Here is a 24180-nt window from a genome sequence, read left to right as displayed (position 1 = left end):
GTAAGCCCATAGGGCATTTGCTTTTGTTGTGAACATGTAATACTTTTGTAATAAAACTCTGATAAATGGAAGAATGTGGAACTTTTACATATCAATGCATATCTTTATTGACGGGTTTAATGTTGTTATTTTGAGGGCGTTACAATGCAGCTATGACTAACAATCAGGATAAGCTAGAGAAGAAAATTTATAGAGCTGCTTATCTTATTAGTTATGCTACGGTTGCAATGGTGTTGGCATTCGTTACGGGGACATACACTACAAGAAAATACATTTTTGCCGACTATTTTTGGCTACCAAAAACAATTTAGTCGCCAAAAGTTACGGAATTGGCTACCAAAAATAATATTAGTCGGAAAAAGTCAACTTTTTAGCTACTAATTTTTTTTAGTAGGGGAATGTTGATCATTGGCGACTAAAAAAAATTTAGTAGCTAAAAATATTACAATTGGCGACTACAAAATTTTTTAGTAGCTAAACATATCACAATTGGCGACTAAAACAAATTTTAGTAACCGTAGAGCTACTTTTAGCTACTAAATTGTTTAGTAGCCGAATGAAAACAAAAAATTAGAATTTTATTTGGTCGCCAAAAATATATTTTCAGCGACAAAATTCCTTTTTAGTCGCTGTAGAGCTACTTTTGGCTACTAAATTGTTTGGTAGCCGAATGAAAAAATATATATATTTTTTTATCTTTAGCAACCAAAATTTTGGTCGCCAAAAATATATTTTAAGCGACAAAATTCCTTTTTAGTCACTGTAGAGTTACTTTTGGCTACTAAATTGTTTGGTATCCGAATGAAAACAAAAAAAATTATTTTTTATCTTTGGCGACCAAACGCCAAAAATATATTTTCAGCGACAAAATTCCATTTTAATCGCTGTAGAGCTACTTTTGGCTACTAATTGTTTGGTAGCCGAATGAAAACAAATAATTACTTTTATCTTTACCGACCAAATCATATTTTAGTCGCCAAAGATGATTAAACAAAATAGTTACTTTTATTTTATTTTATTTTATTTTACTAAACAAAATAGTTATTTTATTTTATTTTTATTTTTATGTAGAGGTTGTCAAATCTTGAATTTTTTGTATAGAGATTGTCAAATCTTAAATTTGTTTTTGTTTTTGTTTTTGCAGTATGAATAGATTAACAACAATGACATTTTATGTCTCCACTTGAAATTTGACTTTCTTTTTTTTTATTGAGAAAAATAAAATTTAAAGAAGCTTCTTTTTTAAAAATAAAAATAAAAATGAAACATGCTTATTAATTAAATAAAAATGAATTCCCATTAGTAGTAGGTGTATGAATAAAACATTGGTTTGAATCTCTACAGAAACTTTGTAACATTTACTTCTCTTTTCTTTTAAGATAATAAATTAATATTTTAAATTTTATTTTTGTATCACATGAACCATTGGGCAACATCTAAAAAAATCACCTATTTTTTCAAAAAAAATTTGTCCATTAGTAATTTTATTTTAAAATTTTTTATTTTTTCAATTCATTTTATCGAGACGAATCTAAGAAATATATATGTTTTAAAATTTTTAAAAAATTCAAAATTCAAAATAAGCAACAAATATTTACTATTTTTTTGTTAATTTTTATCTTTATTGAATTTTTTTTTAAAATTTTAGAAAAAAATTATAATTTTTCGATTCGTTTTGTCGAATGAAAACGAAAAATAAAAAAAAAATATGTTTTTTACCTTTGCCGACAAAAATTTTGGTAGCCAAAAGTTTGTTTTCAGCGACAAAATTGAATTTTAGTCGCCAAAGAAGTAAAATGTTTTGGAGGGAGACATTTCAAATATTTAAAGGGGTTTATAAAATACCTTTAGCGACAAAAAGTTTTAGTCGCCAATAACCATTTCTGTAAATTATCTCACTCTCTCACCAAACCAAACCCATCCCAGAACCATTAATAGCGCCTCTCTCTCTCTCTCTCTCTCTCTCTCTCTCTTCAACGTCCTTCTCCTTCTCCCTCACCACCGGTCCTCCTCGCGTTGGCCGGCAACCGAAGCACCGATTCACCTCCTTGTTGGTCGCCGTCGCCTGAGATCCTCTCTCTCCCTCTCGGCACTGTTTTTCTGTCTCTTTTTCTTTCACCATTCACTCACAAAAACCCATACCTGAAGTTTTAGGATTGGTACCTAAAGATATCAGTCATGTCGGCGATGATTGGAGGTTCAATGGAGTTCTTCATGGTCAAAACCGGCTTCTGTCTGAGAACACTCCTTTAGCTCTCACTCTTTTCCATTTTGCTTCATTCTTTTCTGTTTGTGTTTTCTATTAATGCTCTGATTTATGAAATTTTGATTTTTTGGATTCAATGCACTCATTTATTATGAATATGCCCAGCTAAAATGAATGGCTCACTGTGGGTTATGGATTGAATTTATCAAATTTATTAAATGTGTTGATGAGGAGATTGGGTTGTAAACAAATTGCAAAATCAATGGATTATGTGAATTTATTAAGTATGTTTGTTTTTTTTTCTAACTACTGCTCTTGCTTGTTTGTTTTTCTCTACATACTGCTCTTACTTGGCCTGTTTCATCCATGCTTGTATTTGTTGTTGTCTTCTGACCCTTTTGCTCACCATGTGTTTGACAAAATGTTCAAATGAAACTGGACAATGCTTATGTGTTTGACATCTGTTTATGAGGTTTGGTGGTGCCCAGATTGAATTTAATTGTTTTTTTCAATTACCTGTTCATGAGCTCTTATTAGGTGGAATTTCAGTTTGAGATTGAATTTCATTTTTTTTTAAAATGTTTGGGCCTAATTCATTTTTTTCATTCTACGATATGTTCATTTTTTTCATTTTTTTCATTCTAATTCAATTTGAGGATACATTCTATAATCCCCCCAAACAAGTGGTTTCAACCCCGGAAACAACTCGATCTCATGGTCCCCTATCTCTTGTGGAGGTAGTGTTCTGGTTAGTTCTTTGGCAAGAAAACAAACTTAATCTATCCTTATCAAAATTGGTTTACGGATGTCACATTCTTCTTTCCAAAACAAGATAGGGAGAATTCCATCACTTACATTAAAATAAACACTAAAACAATACAAAGAACCACAGTGGGCCTTCCTTTTTCTTATCACATTGCTCTGCTAAGAACATCATTTATTTGTTCTAACAAAGAACCGTAGTGGGCCTTTCTTTGTTCTAACATTATTCTCTTCTTATTCTTTTTCATTTGAATGATATTCGGCCTTATTAGTTATTGAATATTAATGGTTGGTTTTAAATTGGGAACCCTAACAAACTATAGTTTTATTATTATCATTGCTTTGTTATGTGTTATTCTGTTCTGTTTATTTGGATCATGGCATGTTTTTAAATTATTAATATGATATGTAGACATTGGGACATGAGCTTTGGTCTGGTTGTAAGATATGTAAACAGATTACTTCTTGATAAAGTATTCAATTCTTCTGAAATTTTGATAGCTTTTATATGTTGAAAGTTGTCCTATACTTCAGTAAGTTGAATTTTAGGTCGAGATGAATCCTTCGATATTTAAAAACCAGTATTGTAGCAGTAAACATTAGACAAAATGCAATGAATAACATTATATTGCCAGTTGCAATTTTGTGAGAGGTATTCTGTTTTTGTCCATACAGATTCACTACACTGCAAGGTTTGTTGATGTGATAGTTTTTGACAGCAGCTACAAACGAGGTCGACCTCTCACTATGCATATCGGTCTTCGCAAAGTAAGAGTTCTTTTAAAACTAAACTATTGTCTTCTATAACTGGCAATGTAACGCCCTAAAAAAAACAACATTAAACCCATCAATAAAGATATGCATTGATATGTAAAAGTTCCACATTCTTCAATTTATCAGAGTTTCATTACAAAAAGTATTACATGTTAACAACAAAAGCAAATGCCCTAAGGGCTTACAGCTTTCCAAGTTAACACTTGGTTACAACAAAAGAGTACTAACTCATTTACACATTAAGCCCTTGGCTTGAATTTACATGTAATACATCAAAAATAAAACGACAAAAGTATGTCCGCCTCTAGCCTCCCAAGCTATGTCCTTGGAGGTGGCACGCTACCTATACCTGAAAATGATATTCCCATATAGGGTGAGCCACAGCCCAGTAGAAATACACTAAACCAACCATGACCAATGACTAAAAGATTAGCAATTGATAGATGGCCAACACTGATGCATCCACATAAATCACATTTTATGTCATACAACTTATGAGTCCAAGTTACTTTTCATTTTCCCTTTTTCAGCAGATAAGCATATTAGCTCCGTCATCATTTCAACAGATATGTATAAAAACTATATCCCACATTCACAGATAAGCATATAAGCTGTATCCACACTTCACAAAGATAAGCATATGAGCTCTATCTTCACTTCTCTAGACAAGCATATGAGCTGTATCAACGGAGTTCATCCCCTATCTTCTCCCAACACTATCTGGTTTAGAGGTACATCCCCTATCTTCCCCTAAACCGCGGAGTATATCCCCCATCTCCTCCTCTACACATAACGTATACAAACACATTGGTTCAATATACAATCACTCAATACATACAGTTAATGTATTCTATCAACCGTCAAATTCCATGACACATTCCATTGATTAGTTTCCGTTTGCCTAATCATCATGCATTGTCTACAACAATCACGACTATCCTCCACCGATAGCCCAAAGCAATTATTTCTAAACAGAAAATAAATGCACAAATGGATATTCAATCAACATTTCATTCCGGTGAGTGATAAATAATTCAACTACACCCTTTAACCCTTTGCATTCCCAATCTCAACAATCTCATTTCATTTCCTCATTTCTCACAATTAATTATTTCAATTAATCAAACAATGTAATTAGGTCATTTTCCATAATTAACATTTCAACCCTTAGGTCCCATTTTCATCAATGATTCAACATTTATTCCAATTCTCTATGCCAAACATGCATCTAGGTTTATTATGAATAAAACCCCAACTTTTGTAAAATAACACAAAAGCCCCAAACTTTCACCAAATTAGCAAACCAACCCCAACATCTCAAAATACTAAAATTTAAAGACAAAATCCATAGAGAGGAGTAGGATATCCCTACCTCGAAGTTTGAGCCAAAAAGGAGATGAAGACTCGAAGATCAACGTGCTCCAAATCCAAACTTTTTCAGATTAAGTCGAAGCTCTCAACGCCCTCTATCTTTTTAACAAAGGCCCTAGGCTAGATTCACACTCTAGGGAGATCAAATCTTAGAGAGAGTGTAGGTTTAGAGAGAGAGAGTCTCGGATCTAGGGTTTGAAAGAAAAAGAAAGTGAAAAACTGATGTTCAAAAACGCTACTGTCCGCTGATATAAAACACGCTCGCTCGACGAAGCCTTTGTCGCTCGAGCGACCAGACACAGAAAACTCTCGCTTGAGCCAAGAAGTTCTCGCTCGAGCCGAAAACTCAGAAGTGCGCTCGAGCGAAAGAATGCTTGCTCGAGCTAACAACTCAAACCCTCAGGTCTGCAACCAGAAGCACGCTCGAGCGACAGACTTCTCGCTCGAGCGAAGAACAAGCCAGACCGCTCGAGCGAAGAAAACTCGCTCGAGCCAAGAAATGCAGCTCTCAGGTCCAGAACCAGACACAATCGCTCGCTCGAGCGAAGCCACTCTGGCTCGATCCACCAGACACGAACTCAACTATCGCTCGAGCGACCAACTCCTCGCTCGAACGAAGGTCCAAAAATCTGGGCAGCAGCACTAGGCTCCCAAACACAACCAACCTGTAACAAACCTGCCCAACACATCCTATAACTCAATATACAAAGTAGTAATAGATGTAAACAAGGCAATAGTCAATTTCTATCATCCACGGACACATGTCCGGATCACTGTACAACAAGGGTAAAACCGAGATCGCTATAGGCAAACGGGAATTTAAAATAAATCTTAGTCACTTATTGAATTATTTTTTAAAAAAATTCGATTTGTAGAATAGTTGTTTCAGAAATGTAAAATGTGTTAATTTTTTTTATGGTGCAAGAATAAATTTGTTTAATACATTTTTTAATTTTAAATACTTTTCAAAATATTTTTCTACTTTTGAAATTTTAGGATAAAATTTATATTTTATATCCACCAACTTTCACTTTAACCACATATTCTAATTACAACAATTAACTTCCCACCGTTTAGAATTTGAATAAAAAATAAAATGAGGAACTAAATAGTAGATTGTTTATGAGTGAGTAAGATCAAAGATGATATGATGGTCGATAGATTCTTTGTTCAAGAAAACAGATGATGAGTAATTGAGGTCAAAGATGATGTGAAAATCCAAATAATAGAATAAATTTGTTTATATGCTTCAATGAATTGTTCCAGTTGCATAATAAGGTGAAATGCCGACAATGTTCAACTTGCATGTATGAACCTTACATCTATTGTGGGTAGTGTTAAGTTCAGCTGTTAAGGCAATTGTGTTGGTTCTTTAGCTTCATACGTGTGCAAAGCATATAAGCTCATTATCTATTTGTATATATGCTTCAAAGAATTGTGACAGTTGCCTTAGGTCCTAGGGAGAAAAACATCTTTGATATTAGCTGGTCCTCCACCCGTGGAATATGAGAGAGCTTTCGATGGATTGCCCTGAGTTTGTATGTATGGAAAATAAAAATTGGTCTGATGTAGAGATTTTATGGTGCTCACATTTGTAGAACCTTGTACGTTGTGTGGAAAAGGCATAATTAAATATTATGGTCATAAATGCTTTTCTGCAGGGAATGGTGTTTGACCTGGAGAAGGGATCCACCTTATACATTGATCTACCAAAATCTAACTCGAGATCTAAGCGCACCGGAACTTTTTTATTCAACCTTCCTGCTACCTATGTTTCTACTTTTCGTTAACTGTTGGTGGCCTTAATTGTGTGAACTTGTTGATTAGATGATGAAAAACCTGGCTCGGAGAAGAGAAGTAAAGGAGCTATTGCATTTTCAAGGGGCATTCATGATCCTGGTATGGTGGCTGCCCTGAACTGTTCAGAGTTCCATAAGGAGCTCTTTATCTAAACATTTTTTCTTTTAGTTTTACCCCCTCTGACTGGATTATTTAATACGGATGAGGTTTTGATCTCTATTTTGCATCCTCGTAGCCTACTTCTCACCATTTCCTTAATTTCTTGGCATTGTTGTGGGTGTTTGTCTGATCTGTTGCTTTGAATACTAGTAGTTAGTCACATGGTGAACACGTTATTCTAAAAAGCTCACATTGCACATGTTCTGCACGCTTGGGCACTAGCAGGTGTTATCCCATTAGAAAACTAGGTGGAGGGATTTTTAACCAAATTTCTAAAACGATTATGTTATCAATTAATGTTATGACTCCGCTTTATTCCTATTACAGTGGTCTAGTTACCCTCAAATACTCTAAAGAACTCTGTGGACTTGTTCTGTGGTCGTTGGTTGTCAAGCCATCTGTTAAATATGTCAACATGAGATCTTTAGCTATGAAACTAATTCTTTGCGAAAGCAAGTGCCTCATTTTAGCTATGAGAACTCTGCGAAACTAATTCTTTGCGAAAGCAAGAGCTAATTCAAGTCTTTTCAAGGTTTGGAGTAATTATTTTTATCATGTATTTTCCTAATATGTGAAGCTTGTGGAATTTAATTTTCTATTTCTTTTTGTCCTTTCCCAGTTGCGATGGATTTATAAAATTGAAGATGCAGAGCACATATGGAACTCCGGTTGCATTTGTTGATTTTCAGGTACTTTGTTACTGTCATTGAAGGTCAAAAAAACAAGCTGCAATTTTTTTTATAGTAGTATGAAGTGTCATGATGGCTTTTCAATATCTGGTGGATCTTCCTTATTTTTGGGATTGATTTTAATTCAGCATAGTGATATGAAAAATGCTACTTAGAATTCTTTGGATGATAGTAAATTTGTTATAAACTCTATAGACATTTAGGGTCTCATCATTTACCTACAATGCTTTTGTAGAAGAATTTACGCTAATTTTTGGATGAAATGGTCAATTACCTATATAATTTTTGGATGAAATGGTAAGTACACCCATAATTTCTGTAATTTGGTAATACCTACACAATTTACTTTTACATTTAACTATTAAAATTTACTTAGGTAGATTTAGAGATTAAAAAGCTAAAACAAGAACTCATGATGGGTCCATGTTTGGATGTCTTTCATTAGTTAATAGTTATTACTCTCCTTGTCTTTTAATGTTTGAAATTATTACAACATATGTATGTCGTCCAGAAGTGCCTCTATACGCACCAAACTAATGATTAAAATTTGTTTTTTTGCAGATGTTTTTGGACATACAAATGTGGATATGTTTTTTTTTACTAGTACGGGAGGGCATTGTTTTTATATCTCTATCCGTATGTATAGTGGTTTGTACAAATTATTTTTTTGGTGTGGTAAATATCAGCTAAGTTGGCATGGTAGAAATTAACATAGCACGTGGTACAAAATAGTTTTGGGGCAGTACAAAATATAATTTTTGTTGTGGTACAGAAGTTCTAGGTGTAAAATTAATTTGGTTATTCCTGTATTATGTACGGAATTAAATTATTGACGTTGGATTATACTTGGGTCTTATGGAATTTGTTATATATATATACATATATAATTGGACGTTTAATATTAATTATTTGGATGGTTGAAAATGAAATGTGTGCACATTGTTGAATGCTTGATAACATATTTAGTGTTGATAGATTATATTGTTTATACAGGGTACAGGCTGTATTCATAATGGATACAGGTTGTTTAGAAATTTCTTTTTTTTTAAAAAAAAAAAAAAAACACGTTAAAATATTTGGCCACCAAATATTTTGGTAGCCAAAGACGGAATTAAATGTTTTGGTGACTAATAATTTAGTAGCAAAAACATAACCCAAAAAGTTTTTGCGACCAAATAATTAGTCGCTAAACAATTGAGAATGAGAGAAAGAAACTATTGGTCACTAAATTTTTTAGTCACAGAAAAAAAAAATGGTATCATTTGGCGACTAAAACATTTGGTGGCAAAAAGTGAAGAAGTGAATGTTAAGAGGCATTTGGCTACGAAACTTTTAGTGGGCAAAAGAAACAACGACCAAAATTACTTAGTCGCTAAAAATATGTATTCTATTGGTGACCAAAATGTTTGGTCTATAATAGTCATTCTCATTTTATGGTAGCACTTTTAGTGACTAACACTTTAGTCACCGAAATCACCTTTTGCTGACTAAATAATGTTTCGTAGCCAAATGAGTACTTTCGGCAACCAATTATTTAGTAGCTAAAAGTGACACTTTCCCCGACCAAACCAACTTAGTAGCCAAAAGTACACATTTGGCGACTAAACTAAATTTAGTAGCTAAATGTAGTCACTTTCGGCGACCAAACAAAGTTTAGTAGCCAATACTATCGCCGACAGGGTAAAGGCGACGAGTGTAACGCCCCCAAAATAATAACAATAAACCCATCAGGTAAGACATGCATTTACATTTAAACTAACTGCATTCCTTTCATTCATTAGAATTCCAAGACATAAGTATTACATGTTAACCTCATAACAAAATGCCCTACGGGCTTACAGCTTTCCAAGTTAACACTTGGTTACAACAAAGAGTTCTAACTCGTTTACACATTAAGCCCTTGGCTTGAAATTACATGTAATACATCAACAGTAAAACGACAAAACTATGTCCGCCACTAGCCTCCCAGCTATGTCCTTGGAGGTGGCATGCTTCCTGCACCTGAAAATGATATTCCCATATAGGGTGAGCCACAGCCCAGTAGAAATACACTAAACCAACCATGGACAATGACTAAAACATTAGCAATTGATAGTTGGTCAACACTGATTCAATCACATAAATTACATATTTATGTCAACGACTTACAAGTCCCAATTACTTTTCATTTTCCCTTTTTCAACAGATAAGCATGCTAGCTCTATCATCATTTCCACAGATATGTATAAAAACTATATCTCACATTCAGATAAGTATAAAAGCTATATCCACATTCTCAACAGATATGTATATCAACAATATCCACAGATAAGCATACAAGCTGTATCCACACTCTACAACAGATATGTATATCAACAATATCCACAGATAAGCATACAAGCTGTATCCACACTTCACTTCACAAAGATAAGCATATGAGCTCTATCTTCACTTCTCTAGACAAGCATATGAGCTCTGTCTACGGAGTACATCCCCTATCTCCTCCAAATACCTATCCGGTTTAGAGGTCCATCCCCTATCTTCCCCTAAACCGCGGAGTACATCCCCTATCTCCTCCTCTACACATAACGTATATAAACACATTGGTTCTATATACAATCACACAATACAAACAATTAATGTATTCTAGCAACTGTCAAGTTCCATAACACATTCCATTGATTAGTTTCAGTTTGCCTAATCAACATACATTGTCTACAACAATCACGACTATCCTCCACCGATAGCCCAAAGCAGTTATTTCTAAAACAGAAAATAAATGCACAAATGGATATTCAATCAACATTTCATTTCCTCATTTCTCATCAATCAATTATCCCAATTAATTAAACAATGCAATTAGACCATTTTCCATAATTACCATTTCAACCCTTAGGTCCCATTTTCTTCAATGATTCAGCAATCATTCCATTTTTTTCATGCTAAACATGCATCTAGGTTTATTATGAATAAAACCCCAACTTTTTGTAAAATTACACAAAAGCCCCAAACTTTCACAAAATTACCAAACCAAGCCCAACATCTCAAAATACCAAAATTTAAAGACAAAACCCATAGAGAGGAGTAGGATATCCCTACCTTGAAGTTTAAGCCAAAATGGAGATGAAGACTCCAAGATCAACTTGCTCCAAATCCAAACTTTTTCAGATTAAATCGAAGCTCTCAACGCCCTCTATCTTTTTAACAAAGGCCCTAGGCTAGATTTACACCTTAGGGAGATCAAACCTTAGAGAGAGTGCAAGTTTAGAGAGAGAGGGTGTCGGATTTAGGGTTTAATCAAAGAAAAGGACTGAAAAAGTGATGTTTTAGACGCTGCTGTCCGCTGATATAAAACACCCTCGCTCGAGCGAAGGATTGGTCGCTCGAGCGACCAGACACAGAAAACTCTCGCTCGAGCCAAGAAGTTCTCGATCGAGCGAAGAAAAACCCAGACCGCTCGAGCCACGAAAAGCTCGCTCGAGCCAGAAACTACAACTCTCAGGTCCAGAACCGGGGCAACACTACTCCTCGCTCGAGCGACAAACTCCTCGCTCGAGCGAAGGACCAAAAATCTGGGCAGCAACACTAGGCTCCCAAACGCAACCAACCTGTAACAAACCTGCCCAACACATCCCATAACTCAAAATACAAAGTAAAGAGGATGCAAACTAGGAAATAAACAACTACCAACCTTCACGGACACATGTCCGGATCATTGTACAACAAGGGTAAACCCGGGATCGCTATAACCTCCCCCCCTTAAAGAATTTCGCCCCCGAAATTAAGCACAAGTTTTCAAAAACAGGTTTTCGTCCATTTTAAACAATGTTACAATTTAACATTCAACAATTCGACCCATTACTGGTCATCCCATCCCTTAAACAAGAGACATAACACAAACATATGTATTATTAACATGCACTAACATTATGCACTAACTTTCCAATGTCAACAATATACTTAACACCTATAATGTTACATTCAACTTCCATATGAGGCAAGTTCCAAAACATACTTCCAATAACCAAAACATTTTCAATGTTTCACAACTTAAGACATATATAAAAGCTCTTAAGTTCAACAAAATGTAAAATTTAAATACAAGATTACATATCAACAAACAAGTCCGGATATTTCTCTCGGACTTCCAACTCACGTTCCCAAGTGGCTTCCTCCACTCCGTGATGTTTCCACAAGACTTTCACCAAAGGAATGGTCTTGCCACGCAAGACCTGATCCCGCCTATCCAAGACCCGAACCGGTCTCTCCTCATACGAGGCATCCTCATCTACCTCTAAATTAGTCCAATCCAACACATGTGATGGATCTGGTTCATACTTCCGAAGCATACTCACATGAAACACATCATGCACTCCGGACAACTGCGGCGGTAAGGCTAACCGATAAGCAACCTCACCTATCCTCTCAAGGATCTCAAAAGGACCAATAAACCGAGGGGACAACTTCCCACTCTTCCCAAACCTCATCAGGCCTCGCCTAGGTGATATCTTCAGAAAGACATGATCACCTACCTCAAACGCCAAAGGCCTCCTCCTACGGTCGGCATAACTCTTTTGTCGACTCTGGGCTGTAACAAGCCTCCTACGGATAAGCTCAACTTTCTCCGTCGTCTCCCTAACCAACTCCGGACCCAACAAAGGTGCATCACCCACCTCGGCCCAACACACTGGAGACCTACACGGTCGGCCATACAAGGCCTCAAACGGTGCCATACCGACGCTAGACTGAAAACTGTTGTTGTAGGCAAACTCTACCAATGGCAAGTGCCTCTCCCACGTCCCACTGAAATCCAGGACACAACCCCGAAGCATATCCTCGAGGATCTGAATAGTACGCTCGGACTGCCCGTCAGTCTGAGGATGATAAGCCGTACTAAAGGTCAACTTAGTGCCCAAGGCACTCTGCAAACTCTGCCACAACCTAGCAGTAAAACGAGGATCTCTATCTGAGACAATCGTCACTGGGACCCCGTGCAATCTCACTACGTCCCGAATATACAAATCGGCAAGATGATCTACCGAATCTCTCACGCGCATAGGAATAAAGTGCGCCGACTTAGTCAACCGGTCTACAACCACCCAAATAGCATCACTACCCCGCTGAGTCCTCGGAAGACCTACAACGAAGTCCAAAGTGACATGCTCCCACTTCCACTCGGCAATAGGCAAGGGTTGCAACAAACCCGCTGGCCTCTGATGCTCGGCCTTCACTTGCTGGCAAGTAAGGCACTTCGATACGAAAACAGCCACATCTCTCTTCATACCCCGCCACCAAAACTGGCGACCCAAATCCAGATACATCTTAGTACCTCCCGGATGCACCGCAAGGCGCGAATGGTGAAACTCTCGGAGTACTTCCTCACGGCAAGCCTCCGGTACAAACAAACGGTCTCGGTATCTCACACTCAGGTCGGGATACACCGTCAAACCCTTCTCAACTTTCCTACTGGAGATCTTCTCTCGGAGGGATTCTACCTCAAGGTCACCTCTCTGTGCCTCTAACACTCTAATCATAAGTGTAGGCTGCGCAACAACAGAAAACAAGGCCGCAGCCTCGACAGATTCGCCCAGTAGCAAATCAAACTCGCCAAGTGCTCCCAACATCTCCCATTCCCGGATGGCTATACAAGCTACATCACTAATGGTCTTCCTACTAAGGGCATCGGCCACAACATTGGCCTTTCCCGGATGATAATGCAACTCAAAATCATAATCCTCGATGAATTCCATCCACCTCCTCTGCCTCAGATTCAAGTCTCTCTGTGTAAACAGATACTTCAAACTCTTATGATCCGAGAATACCTCGAACCTCTCACCATAAAGGTAGTGCCTCCAGATTTTCAAGGCAAAGATCACAGCTGCTAACTCTAGGTCATGTGTGGGGTAATTCTTCTCGTGTATTTTCAACTGACGTGAGCCATAAGCTACCACTTTCCCCTCTTGCATCAACACACAACCCAAACCCTCTCGTGAGGCATCACAATAAACCGCATAACCCAACCCTCTCTCCGGAATAATCAACACCGGAGCGGTGGTCAATCTAACTTTCAACTCTTGGAACGACCTTTCACAAGTCTCACTCCACACAAACTTGACTCCCTTCCGAGTCAGCCTAGTCAACGGTGACGCTAACCTGGAGAAATCCTTCACAAACCGACGGTAATACCCAGCTAATCCCAGAAAACTGCGGATCTCAAATACACTCTTAGGCTGTGCCCAATCTTGCACTGCCTCAACCTTGGATGTATCAACAGACACCCCTTCCCCGGATACCACATGGCCTAAGAACTTGACTTCCCCCAGCCAGAACTCACACTTCCCAAACTTGGCATACAGCCTATGGGCTCTAAGTAACTCAAGCACCACTCTCAAGTGTTCCTCGTGCTCCTCCTTAGATGACGAATAGATAAGGATATCGTCCACAAAAACAACCACAAAGCGGTCTAAGAACTCCAGGAAAATCCGGTTCATCAAGTCCATAAAGACTGCCGGTGCATTGGTAAGCCCAAATGGCATCACCAAAAACTCATAATGGCCATACCGCGTACGGAATGCCGTCTTAGGAACATCTTCCTCCCTGACCCTCAACTGATGGTAACCCGATCTCAAGTCTATCTTAGAGAAACAACGGGAACCCTTCAACTGGTCAAACAAATCATCTATACGGGGCATAGGGTACTTATTCTTAACCGTAGCCCGATTCAACTTCCGGTAGTCTATACACAATCTCAAGGCACCATCTTTCTTTTTAACAAAGAGTGCCGATGCTCCCCACGGTGAAACACTAGGGCGAACAAAGCCCTTATCAAGCAATTCCTGGAGCTGAACTTTCAACTCAACCAACTCTGCTGGAGCAAAACGGTAAGGTGCCATAGAAATCGGTGCCGTACCAGGCACTAAATCAATAGAGAACTCTATCTCTCGGTGAGGTGGCAAACTAACAAGATCTTCGGGAAAGACATCCGAATACTCACAAACCACCCTCGGCAATACATGCTGGGTCTCACCACTCTCACCACTCTCAAAGCTAGCAAGTAGACTACTAAGCTCACTTCGCCCTCGCGAATCATACCCCGGTGGCAAAACACTACCAACCCGGTCTCCCAAGAAATGGAACCACTCCCCGCTCAAGGTACATAACGTGACCCTCTGGCGGTAGCAATCAATAACAGCCCGGTATGACGATAACCAGTCCATACCCAAAATAACATCAAAACCCTTCATGGGCATGACAACAAACGGAAAAGGAAGCCTATAATCGGCGACCTCTATATCACATCCTCTAACACCCTATTTCAGAATCAACTCACCGCCCAAAGGCGATACCACACAAATAGGAGATGCTAACTGTGCTAACTCCAATTCCAAAACAGATGCAAATGCAGCAGATACAAAAGAATGAGATGCACCCGTGTCTATCAACACATTAGCAACCGAGTTGCAAAATAAAAAAGTACCTCTCACTACTGATGGAGCTGGTACTAAATCCTGCGCGGTAACAGCATACACGCGCCCCGTAGGCCCCTGGTCTACCTGCTCACCTCTCGGAGCAAAAGACTGCTGCACAGACTGGGATGACGAAGCTCCCGGATTGGCCCTCGAGGCCTGCACAGACTGAGCTGGCTGAAAACCCTGCGTCTGCCTAGAACCAGACGCTCCCGAAGTGGCACTCAACTGTGGGCAAAACCTCTTCATGTGCCCAGGTTGTCCACACTGATAACAAATCAAGAGCTGCCCCCTGCCCAAACTCTGACTCGGCGGTCTAGCTGAAGAAGAAGCAGCTTTCTGACCCCCACCCTTCTCCGGGCAAACTGAAACCTTGTGACCCAGCTGGCCACACTTGTAACAAGTGAATTCCCCCTGACTGCCTCTCCCCGAGCCTACACTCGGCACTGGAAAGGTCGATCTAGAGACTGCACCCTGAGACTGCTGAGGGTTATAACCCTTCTGTCTCCTGCCATCACTCTGACTATCCTGGCTCCTCTTGGAGCCTCTCTGACCCTCATCCTCCTCCTGCATCATAAGCTCCATATGAGCTGCAGCATCCACTAGGTGTCTATACTCTCGAATATAAGACCCACCAACTCTCAACTTGAGGCCCCGCCTCAACTTCCGCTCAAACTCATAGCAACGGCGTTCCTCAGACGCCACTAGTTCAGGTGCAAACCTAGACAGACTGGTAAAAGTAGCCTCAAACTCGGCCACTGACAAGCCCTGCTGATTAAGCCGGCTAAACTGATCCCTCAGCTTCTCCCTAGCTGTTGCTGATAAGAACCTCTCCTGAAAAGCATTCACAAACGCCTCCCAAGTACCACCAACACGAGCTTTCTCGTATTTCCACCATTGACCCGCATCTCCCTTCAGTTGAAAGGATGCCAAGGTCACTTTCAGTGCTCCGTCCTCGATGCCAAGCATCTCAAACGTCTTCGTTGTCTGTTCGAGCCATTCATCTGCCTTAAGCGGCTCTTTAGTATCCCCGATAAACTCATCCGGATTACACCGAAAGAACTCCCTCTTCAAGAAGGAAGGCCCTGTCTCAGCTGCCTGATTCCCAGCTCTAAGAATACCCAAAGCTCCTGCTATCTCTCTGGCCAAGGCACCCATAGCCTGCTGACCCACTGGCTCGGCCACATTGGCCTGCCCAACTCCCTCCTGCACTGCCGGAATCTCACCCTGTAACGGTACTTCCTGCCTCGCAGGTCTACCACGCCTAGCACCTCTTCCTCGTCCTGACATCCTAATAAAGGCAACACAGAACGTTAGCACATTCATAGGTGTGCCGAAACTAATCACTCACGTCCTAATGCATGGACAACTGTAATTCACTCCACATAAGCACATAAACACATAAGCACTTACGAATTTCATTTCCGGATAATGATAGTCCCAAGACGTTACTAGAGTTCCGGTTAGAAACAGCATTGATCAAGTGCTTTTCCAACAAGACTTCCAGAAACTCAAGGATCCAATCAACATCCTAGAAATTAAATCCCATACCCACATAGTCACATAAGCATGTTAGCATTTAAGCACATAGCATATGATACTACATCTAAGTCTCTATCAAGCGAGACAAACCCATTGTGATCCTAATCACTTCCCACGTACCCAAAGTATTCGAACCCGGTACGCTCTGATACCAAGTTGTAACGCCCCCAAAATAATAACAATAAACCCATCAGGTAAGACATGCATTTACATTTAAACTAACTGCATTCCTTTCATTCATTAGAATTCCAAGACATAAGTATTACATGTTAACCTCATAACAAAATGCCCTACGGGCTTACAGCTTTCCATGTTAACACTTGGTTACAACAAAGAGTTCTAACTCGTTTACACATTAAGCCCTTGGCTTGAAATTACATGTAATACATCAACAGTAAAACGACAAAACTATGTCCGCCACTAGCCTCCCAGCTATGTCCTTGGAGGTGGCATGCTTCCTGCACCTGAAAATGATATTCCCATATAGGGTGAGCCACAGCCCAGTAGAAATACACTAAACCAACCATGGACAATGACTAAAACATTAGCAATTGATAGTTGGTCAACACTGATTCAATCACATAAATTACATATTTATGTCAACGACTTACAAGTCCCAATTACTTTTCATTTTCCCTTTTTCAACAGATAAGCATGCTAGCTCTATCATCATTTCCACAGATATGTATAAAAACTATATCTCACATTCAGATAAGTATAAAAGCTATATCCACATTCTCAACAGACATGTATATCAACAATATCCACAGATAAGCATACAAGCTGTATCCACACTCTACAACAGATATGTATATCAACAATATCCACAGATAAGCATACAAGCTGTATCCACACTTCACTTCACAAAGATAAGCATATGAGCTCTATCTTCACTTCTCTAGACAAGCATATGAGCTCTGTCTACGGAGTACATCCCCTATCTCCTCCAAATACCTATCCGGTTTAGAGGTCCATCCCCTATCTTCCCCTAAACCGCGGAGTACATCCCCTATCTCCTCCTCTACACATAACGTATATAAACACATTGGTTCTATATACAATCACACAATACAAACAATTAATGTATTCTAGCAACTGTCAAGTTCCATAACACATTCCATTGATTAGTTTCAGTTTGCCTAATCAACATACATTGTCTACAACAATCACGACTATCCTCCACCGATAGCCCAAAGCAGTTATTTCTAAAACAGAAAATAAATGCACAAATGGATATTCAATCAACATTTCATTTCCTCATTTCTCATCAATCAATTATCCCAATTAATTAAACAATGCAATTAGACCATTTTCCATAATTACCATTTCAACCCTTAGGTCCCATTTTCTTCAATGATTCAGCAATCATTCCATTTTTTTCATGCTAAACATGCATCTAGGTTTATTATGAATAAAACCCCAACTTTTTGTAAAATTACACAAAAGCCCCAAACTTTCACAAAATTACCAAACCAAGCCCAACATCTCAAAATACCAAAATTTAAAGACAAAACCCATAGAGAGGAGTAGGATATCCCTACCTTGAAGTTTAAGCCAAAATGGAGATGAAGACTCCAAGATCAACTTGCTCCAAATCCAAACTTTTTCAGATTAAATCGAAGCTCTCAACGCCCTCTATCTTTTTAACAAAGGCCCTAGGCTAGATTTACACCTTAGGGAGATCAAACCTTAGAGAGAGTGCAAGTTTAGAGAGAGAGGGTGTCGGATTTAGGGTTTAATCAAAGAAAAGGACTGAAAAAGTGATGTTTTAGACGCTGCTGTCCGCTGATATAAAACACCCTCGCTCGAGCGAAGGATTGGTCGCTCGAGCGACCAGACACAGAAAACTCTCGCTCGAGCCAAGAAGTTCTCGATCGAGCGAAGAAAAACCCAGACCGCTCGAGCCACGAAAAGCTCGCTCGAGCCAGAAACTACAACTCTCAGGTCCAGAACCGGGGCAACACTACTCCTCGCTCGAGCGACAAACTCCTCGCTCGAGCGAAGGACCAAAAATCTGGGCAGCAACACTAGGCTCCCAAACGCAACCAACCTGTAACAAACCTGCCCAACACATCCCATAACTCAAAATACAAAGTAAAGAGGATGCAAACTAGGAAATAAACAACTACCAACCTTCACGGACACATGTCCGGATCATTGTACAACAAGGGTAAACCCGGGATCGCTATAACGAGATTGGCGACAAAATATTTTAGTCGCTAAATCGTTTCAGCGACCAATTATTGGACTTTTGGCGACCAATATTTTGGTAGCCAAAAGTGACATTTCTTGTAGTGATATGTTGTCTTAGCACATTCATCTGGCCTTGCTATTTCAGTTTGTGTTATCGGCTGCTTTCCCCTACCATTTTTCTTGATTACCAACATCATGGACAATGTTACTTTTCGATTCGTGAAGGCCATATTTAATGGATCTAAAGGGGGGTACGTTTTCAAAAACACCATTTATTATAATAATATTATTTATAATTATTTACAAATTATTGACACTTGCTCCTAAATTTTTCTTCTTTTACAAATTTTAAGAATCATCTTCTCTAGATTTTAAAAGAAAGTTTAATTGACTATCACTCTATATCTATGAAACATGTAATCAAAATATAAAATTAATTAAAAAAAGACAAGATATAAAAGAAATTTGTTTTTTTTCTTATAATTAGTGTTGATTATAAGCTATAATCTGTAAAGAATAAAATCAGATATCAGTTAATTACTTGATCACATTAGTAGAAATTGATATTATAGTTTGTATTTTATTTCTAAATTTTTTGATTAGATATATATATTCGTCCGCTATATGATAATTCTGCCCTGTACTATTGTTTATTGATGTTATGCTTTCTTTAATGTATTTGGAGAAAATATCATTTCACCCTCCAAACTTTCACATGTTTTTCAATTTGACCCCTAAACTTCGATTAATATCAATTTTACACCTAAACTTTCAAAATTTTGATCAATTTGGCTCCTGCCTTCACATTCTGTTTACAATTGAACGGAATGTGCTGACATAGGAGGTAAATTGATTTTTAAGGTATAATTTGGGGGACAAATTGATTTTTAAAGTATAGTTTAGGGGGTAAAATGAGATTTCTAATGAATTTTGGTGCCATGTCATCACATTCCATCCAATTGTTGACGGAATGTGACAGCAAGGGCTAAATTGATTAAAATTTCAAAAGTTTGGATGTAAAATTGATATTAATCGAAATTTAAAGATCAAATTAAAAAATGAATGAAAGTTTAAGGGACAAAATGATATTTCCTCATGTATTTATTTACAAGTTTGAATTATGTGGGAAGTGCAGGTTTTAGTTCGAGAGTGCAGGGCACCCAGATCTGTATCAGTAGTGATGTAAAGTCTACGCTTATGGTTCTATTGGCTTCTACGTAAATAAAGATTACCAAAAGTCTCTGATTGTTGACACTTACATACATACATGCATACATACATATATATATATATATATATATATATTGTATAAGTTATGGTGGCTGAATGCTACAGTCTAAGTTTGGTGTCCATCATCAGAAGCTATATTTAGTTGTTTTCTTTAGCACCACCAGTTGGCTATCTGTGTGGAAGATTTTGTGCTGGATGGAGCTCTTGGAAGATTTTGGGTTAGCTGTGTGGAACAGAAGAATGTTTTGTCTAATTGGAAGATTTTGCGGGTTGGAGTTAAAGGCAGTAGGGTGAGGCTGCTGCAGAGGTTTGTGCTAGATGGAGCTCTTGGGGGATGCTGCTGCTCAGTGGTGTATTGATGCTACTGCTAATTGGTTTATAATCATCATTATGTGTTGTGGCAGTTGAGTGGATCAGATCAGATTGGAAAATTCTGGTTGAGAATGGTTTTGTTATCTACTAATGGTTGTTGCTTTGGATGCTGCTAATGGTTGCTGCTGCAGTGCTAGTCTTGGTATTGGGCTATTGCTTGGTGCTGTGCTGTTGTGATGGCTTTGGTGCTGTTTTGATATAATTCATTTTTGTTAGTCTTGGTCTTTGAAATCAGAGGTTAGCTGCTGCTGCGTGCTGTTTTTGTTCCTACTTGTTGTTTTTCCTTGTCTTTGGTTGGCTTCTTGCCAACTCTGGATGGTGTGCTAGTAAGGGATTGGGCGGGCATACTAGTGCCAACCTAGTTGGGATTGGTATGTCTTGCTATGATACTTTTTACACCCATCCCTTTTCTTTTCTTGATGTAATGTGTTCTTGTTTCATCAACAAAGGTTTTTTTTTTTTTTTGCCGATCAAAAAAAATATATATATATATATATATATTAGTTGGGGTGTCCGCGAGTTGCACGTGGCATATGAATTGATTTATAAACAAAACATGGGTTCTTATTTAGATTGTTTTCTCAGATAATCTTGTATTAATGTATTAATGTGAGTTTCTGTTTTATATAGTGATTTTGTGCTTAGTTTACAATGTTGGAATTGTAGTTTATTTTGTTGGCACAATCACTCAAAGGTAGAAATAAGTTAAAATATGGGTTTGTTTGGGGATGGGTTGTCTATTCAAAGCTAAAATAGTTAATAAAACAAAACATCCCATTACATTACTTTCTCTATTTTTTATTTTTTATTTTTTTTACATATCTTTTCGTAAAAAATCAAATGGCCAACTAAAATATTCCCAAACAAACTTGGTGATTATTTATGGATCTCTAATTCTCTAGAAATAAAGTTAATATTTATTTATTATTATTTTTTGATAATGTTAACTGCAAAATAAAAATAAAAATAAATAAATAGAATATAAAACATATAAAGAAAATATCTTGGGTAGTTAAAATTCATTTTGAGTGTGATGTAAGGTAGACTTAACATAAATTTTATCCAACACTTATATGTGTATAATTTTTGTGAGTCTAACACTGTTATGCCAACTATCTAAAAAAAAACACTATTATTCCGTTCCTTTTTCATAATCCAGTGAAAAATTTACTGCACACAAAATAATACAAAAAATTAATACATTTTAGTATTTTGTTATATTCAATGATTTTTAATTTTTTTTGTACAAATTATATATTTTTTAAGTGTATATATATTAAGTCAAACTCAAATTAAAAACTCAAAAATTAATTTTGAAAATTTTAAATCATAGAGAGTGAAAAATTTGTTGACATAACCTTTTAAATTACTAAAAAAAAAATTAATCAATTTATAACTTGTGCACAAAAAGAGTATAAAATAGGGAATAACTTTTCTTTAGCCCGATCGGATTGAGCGCGTTGTTGGGCTATGTGGGCCCACTATAAAACCCACATTGATAATTCGAACTATTCAATGTGTAGTACTTGTTGAGTAATTTATTCTTGCAATAAATAACGTTGATTGGATATCGATAGCCTTTTTTTTTTTTTTTATCAGCAAAAAAGCTTTATTGATAAAAAGAACACAATACATGCATAATTTACATCAACAAAGCGGGGAAGTGCACTAAGCATCAAAGCTAACCTTAACAATCCCAACTAGGTTGGCACTGCAAAGAAAGCACAATCATATGCTAGCACTAGCACCAAGATTGGTGAGAAACCAATCAGAAGAAACCAAAGCAAGTAAAAGAGAAAAATAGAACAACTATGCAACCAATTAGAGCAACAACAACCAATGCATCAACAACAATCAAATACAATCAAGCAACCAATGCAGCAGCAGCAGAACAACAGTCTACTAGACCAACAACAATCAACCCCAATCAAGACACCAACAGCAATAGCATTACACCCCTCCTCCTTATATTTGCAATGACCAGAGTAACCTCCTACAGCAGCATACCAACTACCAAGAACCCAGCAGCAATAGCATTACAACTTCCCTCCTAATATCTACACAGACCAGACCAGCGTCCTACAGCTGCATGCCAACCAACAACATACATCAGCAGGCCTCAGAGCAGCAGAGCAGCAGCAGGGGTAGCCCAAAACCCAATCCTCAACCCAAAATAGAACACCATCAGCAACCCATATACACCAACAGAACACAGCAGCAGGAGCAGCCCACCTGTTTGGACTCTCAGCAGATAGAAGGTAAAAGTAATGAGCATCTTCAAATTTTGGTATGACTTTACCCCAATTTGCTCAACAATGAAAAACAATATAAACTCCCATTAAGCTATGAACTCCATCCAGCAAAACACCAGAGCAACAACCATAGCCTTATCCCAAAACAGAACACCAACAGCAGCCCGTCTATACCAGCAGAACACAACAGCAGAAGCAACCCAGAACACTTGATTGGAACTCTATGCAGATATTAGATAAGAGTAATGGGCATCTACAATTTCTTTATATGACTTAACCCCAATTTTCTCACCAATGCAGACAATATAAACCCCTAATTAACTGTGAACTCCCCCCAGCAGCAACCATAACAGCAGCAACCCCAATTTCCTCACTAATGAAGACAATAAAACCCCCATTTGGCTATGAACTCCACCCAGCAGTAACCATAGCAGCAATACAACACCAAGAGCATCACTATACATCAGCAACCCTAACAGCAACAGCCAAATTAGGCTCAATGTAATGCATGTCCTACTTGATCCAAATTGGCCACCACATCATGCACTGAATATTGGAACTCACTAGAGGATGTTATAACCCATAATGTAACTCTAGTTTTAATCAGCTCACAAACCTCGTCCAATATAGGTTGTTTTTCATTAAAAACACACTCATTACGTAGCTTCCACACAGACCACAGGACTGCCAAAGGAATTGCCTCCCAGATTTTCTGTTCAATCTTTCTCGATTTGTACCCTATCCACCAATCCAATACCCCTTTCGCCTTTTCAGGCATCACCCAAATCAAACCCCACCAATTCAACAAATTTGACCATATCCTCCAAACAAAAGTGCACTGCACCAGAACATTACACCCTGATTCCACCTCATAGCTGCAAAAAACACAATTTGATCGAGCCTCACTACTAAGACACCCCATTCTTTGGAGGAAAGCTCTTGATTTGATTTTACCCTTCCAAGTGAGCCAGCCAAAAAACTGAACTTTTAGCGGAGAAATATTATTCCAAAGCAGCCTTGATGTCCCCAAGCTCTGCCCCACACAACTCCTATTATAAATTGAATTAACTGTGAACAAACCTAAAGATGAAGCCTTCCAAGCCAATGAATCAGCTTTTTCTGATAAAGATGGGTCATGTGAACGCAAAAAGGACAGTAATCTTACCAACTCATCCTCCTCCCAAACTCTCAGATTCCTTCTGAAACTTAGCTTCCATTCAAATAAGTCACTTCTTTTATCCATCATCTGCTTAAGAGTTGCCTCTTTTTCTACTGATAACTCAAATAATCTAGGAAAATCCTCCTTCAAGCATTTGTTGAAAGCCCAACTATCCTCCCAAAAGCTAACTCTCATTATATTCCCTACTTGAATGACAAAGTTATCC

The 24180-nt window shown here is 38.1% G+C and overlaps 1 protein-coding gene and 1 long non-coding RNA gene across 4 annotated transcripts in view; both read left to right on the top strand.

Moving 5' to 3' along the window:
• The window catches only part of LOC114288327 (ankyrin repeat-containing protein ITN1), a 225990-nt gene that overhangs the window by 116884 nt on the left and 84926 nt on the right, over positions 1-24180 (top strand). The window lies entirely within an intron of this gene.
• On the top strand, positions 1814-8604 carry LOC114288368 (uncharacterized). Of its 3 annotated transcripts, XR_014338344.1 has the most exons (5): positions 1814-2233; positions 3644-3736; positions 6775-7012; positions 7400-7761; positions 8323-8604. It is a non-coding gene; the product is annotated as an uncharacterized LOC114288368 (long non-coding RNA). The 3 variants fall into 3 exon arrangements; XR_014338346.1 differs by having other exon boundaries at positions 1814-3736; positions 7692-7761; XR_014338343.1 differs by having other exon boundaries at positions 1818-3736.

The sequence above is a fragment of the Camellia sinensis genome, chromosome 1, assembly GCF_055761805.1.
Source record: "Camellia sinensis isolate YWXY chromosome 1, ASM5576180v1, whole genome shotgun sequence".
In the NCBI taxonomy this organism is placed as follows: domain Eukaryota; kingdom Viridiplantae; phylum Streptophyta; class Magnoliopsida; order Ericales; family Theaceae; genus Camellia; species Camellia sinensis.
The sequence above is the reverse complement of the archived record's forward strand: the minus strand, read 5'-3'. Positions and strand labels throughout refer to the sequence as shown.